Raw genomic sequence first — 6,887 nt, 5'->3', positions numbered from 1 at the left:
GCAACCCTGAGGGTCTTCCCCTCTCAGCTTGAATTTATCTTTTTTTCTAATTAAGGGGACCATCCTTTGATTGACTTCTTAAAGAGGTCTATTCATTGAATGGGCATTACCTCACTCTGAAAAAAGTAGCTGAAAAAAGCCTTAGCCTAAAAAAGGCCAGGGTCTCCCATTGCATCCTGGCCCACCTCCAGTCATCCTGATGAATATCTGGCTATTGGACCCAGATGGCTCAGGAGGAGGAAGTGAGGCTGATGACCTTGCCCATCCTTCCCTCACTCAAAACAAAGTCAAGTGCAGATCATGTCATCGTTTCTCTGATGGCATGGTATTCGGAAATGAAGGACAAACACAACATGGTTGTCTTCAAAAGTGAAGGACAAATACAGCATCTTGCCACTGGACTGAGATGGCTCTGGGAAGAAAGTGAGGCTGGTGACTTTGCACAGCCCTGCCTCACTTAAATCCAATTCACTTTGAGTGGGATAGACTTACTGAAGACTCCTCAGATTGTAATTTTTCTCCCAGGGGTGAGGTAAGGCCTAAAGGCTCAAGGTTACAATATTTTTAGAATAGAATAGTTCCATATAAGGATATAAAACTGTGTAGTGTATTAGGGTCTCAATGATTGGACAAAACTTACATAATTCCTCAATGTCTTCATTTCAAAAGGGATTGGTTAGATTTCGTGTCTAGAATGTAAGACCATATTCTCAGCTAATGAGGATAACGGTCAGTGGTGGGGAGGAGGGACTTGCGTTAGGGTCTATATAAATCACTGCCCTTTTCTTTGTCTTCGGCTTTCCTACTCCTACAGGTAAGCCCCTCTTCTTGAGAAACGAATAAATCACTTTTCTGTCATCACTTTGAGAGGCCTCTGAGTAATTGATTTATGTAGGGACCTGAGCCATCCCACACAACTTGCATGTCATGGCATCACTTCCTGTCTTCCAGAACAAAGGACAAATAGCAACCAAAACTGATGAACTTTCCCCAGTCATTATTATTGACCTGTCTGCAGCATTTTACACAATGAACCACACCTTAAGAGATACTTACTCTTTCTCCTCAGAAAATGACCTAGGTTTGTTACCTATTAAAAAACTCTTGTGGGGGTGGAGCCAAGATGGCGGAGTAGAAACACACAAATACGCTAGCTCCGAACCCACAGCCCATGAAATATCCGTAGTAAAGAGCCGCCAATAAATTCGGGAGCAGGAGAAGCCACATAATAGTGGAGCGGATAAGATTTCTGTTCCAGAGGGACCTGCAAACCTCTTGCAAAAGGTCCGTCGCGCTGCGGACGCGGAGCCCAGCCCAGCCCTGCACGGGCCCCAGCAACGAGAGGAACAGATCCAAGCGGACTTCAGGGACGGGATCTCCAGCGGCCACGCGGGTCCCTCCACCCACAGGTGACGGGGGTCGGTGAGAAGGTCTCTTTGGTGGGTTGAGAGGGGAGTGGGGTGCCCCCATACTCAGGCCCCCTCGGAAGGCAACAGCGGAGGCGGGAGCAGACCCGGGCTCCCCAAGCAGGCAGGAGCCTGGATCCATTGTTGAAGGTCTCCGCATAAATCCCCTGAGGGAACTGAGCCCATGAGGCGGCCCTGCCCCCACCTGAGCACCTGAACTTAATCTCACACTGAATAGCAGCCCTGCCCCTGCCAAAAGCCCTAAGGCTGGGAAGCAGCATTTGATTCTCAGACCCCAAGCGCGGGCTGGGAGGATCCGGAGGCGAGGTGGGTGTGAGGAGAATATTCAGAGCTCAAGTCACTGGCTGGGAAAATGCCCAGAAAAGGGAAAAAAACCAAGACTATAGAGGGTTACTTTCTTGGTGAGCAGGTTTCTCCTCCCCTCCCTTCTGATGAGGAAGAGCGGTGCTCACCATCAGGGGAAGACACGGAAGTCAGTGCTTCTACATCCCAGTCCACTCAATGGGATCAGTTCTGGGAAAAGGTCTTAAAGAGCCCAAACAATTTTCAAAATCATGATAGAGAGGTGGAGGAAAAACTGGGAAGAGTAATAAAAGACTTGCAAGCAAAGTATGAACAACAAATCAGCACTCTGCTAAAGGAGACCCAAAAAAATGCAGAAGAAAATAACACCCTGAAAAATAGGCTCACTCAATTGGCAAAGGAGGTTCAAGAAGCCAATGAGGAGAAGAATGCTTTCAAAAGCAGAATTAGCCAAATGGAAAAGGAGATTCAAAAGCTCACTGAAGAAAATAGTTATTTCAAAATTAGAGTGGAACAGATGGAGGCTAATGACTTTATGAGAAACCAAGAAATCACAAAACAAAACCAAAAGAATGAAAAAATGGAAGATAATGTGAAATATCTCATTGGAAAAACAACTGACCTGGAAAATAGATCCAGGAGAGACAATTTAAAAATTATGGGACTACCTGAAAGCCATGATCAAAAAAAAAGCCTAGACATCATCTTTCATGAAATTATCAAGGAAAACTGCCCTGATATTCTAGAACCAGAAGGCAAAATCAATATTGAAAGAATCCACTGATCACCACCTGAAAAAGATCCAAAAAGAGAAACTCCTAGGAATATTGTGGCCAAATTCCAGAATTCCCAGGTCAAGGAGAAAATATTGCAAGCAGCTAGAAAGAAACAATTCAAGTACTGTGGAAATACAATCAGGATAACACAAGATCTAGCAGCTTCTACATTAAGGGATCGAAGGGCATGGAATAGGATATTCCAGAAGTCAAAGGAATTAGGACTAAAACCAAGAATCACCTACCCAGCAAAACTGAGTATAATACTTCAGGGGAAAAATTGGTCTTTCAACGAAATTGGGGACTTTCAAGCATTCTTGATGAAAAGACCAGAGCTGAAAAGAAAATTTGACTTTCAAACACAAGAATGAAGAGAAGCAAGAAAAGGTAAACAGCAAAGAGAAGTCATAAGGGACTTATAAAAGTTGAACTGTTTACATCCCTACATGGAAAGACAATATTAGTAACTCTTGAAACTATTCAGTATCTGGGTACTTGGTGGGATTACACACACACACACATGCAGACGCACACACTCATAGAGACAGAGTACACAGAGTGAATTGAATAGGATGGGATCATATCTTAAAAAAAAATGAAATTAAGCAGTGAGAGAGAAATATATGGGAGGAGAAAGGGAGAAATGGAATGGGGCAAATTATCTCTCATAAAAGAGGCAAGCAAAAGATTTTTTTTTAGTTTGGGGAAAAAGAGGGGAGGTGAGAGAAAAACATGAAGCTTACTCTCATCACATTCCACTAAAGGAAGGAATAAAATGCACACTCATTTTGGTATGAAAACCTATCTTACAATACAGGAAGGTGGGGGACAAGGGGATAAACAGGGTGGGGGGGACGATGGAAGGGAGGGCATGGGGAGGAGGGTACAATTTGAGGTCGACACTCACAGGGAGGGACAGGATCAAAAGAGAGAATAGAAGTAATTGGAAGCAGGATAGGATGGAGGGAAATATAGTTAGTCTTATATAACACGACTATTATGGAAGTCATTTGCAAAACTACACAGATTTGGCCGATATTGAATTGCTTGCCTTCCAAAGGGAGGGGGAGGGGAGGGAGGGAGGAAGAGAAGTTGGAACTCAAAGTTTTAGGAATAACTGTCAAGTACTGTTCTTGCCGCTAGGAAATAAGAAATACAGGTAAAGGGGTATAGAAAGTTATTTGGCCCAACAGGACAGAGGAGAGGATGGAGACAAGGGCAGAGAGGAATGATGGAGAAGAGAGCGGAGTGGAGATGGGGGCAATTAGAATGCTCGGTGTTTTGGGGTGGGGAGAGGGGACAAGGGGGGAGAAAATTCGGAGCCCAAAAATTCTGTGAAAATGAATGTTAAAAGTGAAATTAAAAAAAAAACCTCTTGTAAGGAAATAAAAAAAATGAAATTCAACATTTACCCTGTAATAAAGGGAAGTGGCAGGCATGAGTCAGGGGTAATAGTAATGATCACATGTAAACCTTGGTTGGGTATGTAAGCTTAGCTGTCATGTAAAGCTGAGACTGCTTGTCTGAGTCCTTGTAGGCTGGGATACTCACCCCTCATGTAAAAAACCCACATATAAAGGAGATAGGGGAAAATTCTCCTGCTGTAAAGGTATAGTGCCCTTGGTTGCAGGTTTAATAGGAAGAATTCTATGTATAGGTACTGGCAAAGGATACCATGTGTGAAATATACTTGGTAATGAAGATGTCCCCTCTGTTCCAGGGTTAGCCTTTCTCTCAAGGGCTTATTTCTACTAGTCTAGAGCAGAGGTGGGAAACCTGTGACCTAGAGGCTACAGGTGGCCCTCTAGGTCCTCAAGTGGGACCCCTTGATTGAATCCAAACTTCACAGAATAAATCTCCTTAATAAATTTGTTCTGTAAAACTTGGACTCAGTCAAAAGGTCATACCCAAGGATCACAAGTGACCTTGAGGCCACAAGTTCCTCACCCTTGATCTAGGAGATCAATTTATATTTATATTATTAATCTGTCTTATGAGAATGTTATGGCCAGGGAGCTTAAGGTCTCAGCTCCTGTCTCTGTTGACCTCCAGCTGTATTGACAATGTGACTTCAGGTCATCTAAGGGCATAAAAAGGTTCACTGAGATGGAGTTGGCATCCTTCAGACTTGGAAGGTATCTAAAACCACAAGTCACCACACCCTGCCCTACCAGACCAGACATGTTTGCGTATAGCATGGAGTAAATCCCATCTCCCCAAATTTAATGCTGTAGTATCTTTGGTGAATATTCTTTTTATGTATGTTACAGCTAAATATATGTTGTGTCTAACTGTCGAATGACTAATGAATTTTTGTTCCAACATTGAAACTAAACTAATGGACTGACAACTCAAGTCTTGCCCATTACAGAGAACTTGTGCTGGCTGGTTTACGAATACTATCTCAATGAACTTTAATTGTATTTGAGTTCCCCATGGATTCAATTTGCTCTACCCTCCTACCTTGCACCTCTAACTGAACTGTTGTTCTCCTTCTAACCAGATCCAAGACTTTTCCCAAATTTCTACCCACTCTAGCACTAACCAGTATGAGCTGGTTACTGCCAGATTTTCTTTTAAATAAAGGAAAATAAAATAATGTCAATGAAAGGAAACTGGGCAAACAGAACAGTTCATTTGGATAGAATGCAGAAAATGCACATGCAGAACAAAAATGGCTTCTCCTGCTTTTAATTCCTTAAATCACTCATGGGAAGGAGGTAAGAGCAAAAACTCAAGAGTTGAGCAACTAATGGGAGTTGCTCCCATTCCCAGCACAGCATAGTAGAGATGAAGATGATCTTATCAGTCCATCAATCTTAGTTGTCAGGAAGTCTTTCAGCCCCATTTTTGTGCACCACAAAACAACTGCATCAGCAGTGGTAGCAATAGAAATCTCTTAAAAGTTTCAAAAAGGAAGAGCAGGAGAACACATACCTGTTGATCCAGCATGTAGCTCAACCCTGGACTGCCCTGCCCACCAGGCATCATTACAATGGAGATTAAGCTCTTAAGCTTACTTCCTTTAGCTCCCCTTTCCCAGAAATCCCCCAACATCCTCCATTATGAACTGGTAGACTTTGAGAGAGCATCTGTTTGAGTGTCTACCATCTCCCTAGACATGCAAGTGCTATACTTTTATCTGCAGTTTTGAAAAGAATTTGAAAAAATTTTCTTAGTATTTAATAATTCTCCCAATGAAGACTTTCAGGGAATTTTGAACTCATTTGCTAAAAATAGGAAAATGCAATTAGTTTGCAAGATCAATTGACATCAGGAAAAATAAATTTGCTGGCTTATGGTCAACAAAAACCTTTGTATATCATGGGTGGGACTGAAAAAGGAAGACCATGATTGAGTAGGTGTAATCAACAATTTGCTTCTTGCATTTGAGGCCATATATATGCTTGTGAAGCTATTACAGCCAGGTAGAACAAGTATCCAAATAAACTGTACTTATGAGACCTTCAAACTGCTGCATCACAAAATGTTAAACCGAAATTTTCATGTATAATGAAGCATATTAAATCATATTGTGCCTTTCTTGGTAACCCTAGTACTTAGCATATTACCTAGGCATTGTAAACAATACAAAAAAATGCTTTGCTGACTTATATTCCTTTAACTAAGAAATCACTAATATTTTTAGTGAGAACAAAAAAGGGTTGTAGATCATTAGTAATGAAATCATATTGAAAATATTTTATTTACTCATTTAAAAAATGTCTATTTTGTGTACGTTGCATAATGTATACAATTATTAGTTCAGTAGTACATTATATAATTATAAATAAGTAAATATACATATATTAGACTTATGTGCTTAAATTTTTGACATGTGCTACATGATCAGAAAAGTTTGGCAAGATGGTCTTGGAGTCAAGGAACCCTGGATTCAGATTCCACTTATACATACTATATGACCCTCAGCAAGTCACAACCTGTAAGCATCCCCAGACAGCTCACTAACACTTTGTGTTGCAGAGCAAGTCTCAATCTGTATGTGTAGAGGGAGTTTCCTTATCAAGAATTTCCTTTAAAAATGAAATCACAGGTCTGCTCTAAAAATATATATTTTCTATTTATATACATGTCTCCCCAGATAGGGAATATAAATTTCTTGGTGGCAGAGACTCATGCTTGTTTTGTCTTTGTATTCCTACCACTTAGTTCAAGTGCCTGGCATACAGTAGGTGCTTGTTGACTGACCCATTCAACAAATATGTAATAAGTCCGTCTCATGAGCATGGCTCTGTGGGGTGTGTGTGTGCAAACCCTAAACTGTACAGACAACTGGGTTCAAAACCTTGACAAGTCACTTTTCCTTCTCTAGGGCTCAAAGAATAATCTTTGCCTTGTCTACTTCCCAAGGTGTTTGTGA

This window comes from Notamacropus eugenii, chromosome 2 (assembly GCF_028372415.1).
Source record: "Notamacropus eugenii isolate mMacEug1 chromosome 2, mMacEug1.pri_v2, whole genome shotgun sequence".
Lineage (NCBI taxonomy): Eukaryota > Metazoa > Chordata > Mammalia > Diprotodontia > Macropodidae > Notamacropus > Notamacropus eugenii.
The sequence above is the reverse complement of the archived record's forward strand: the minus strand, read 5'-3'. Positions refer to the sequence as shown.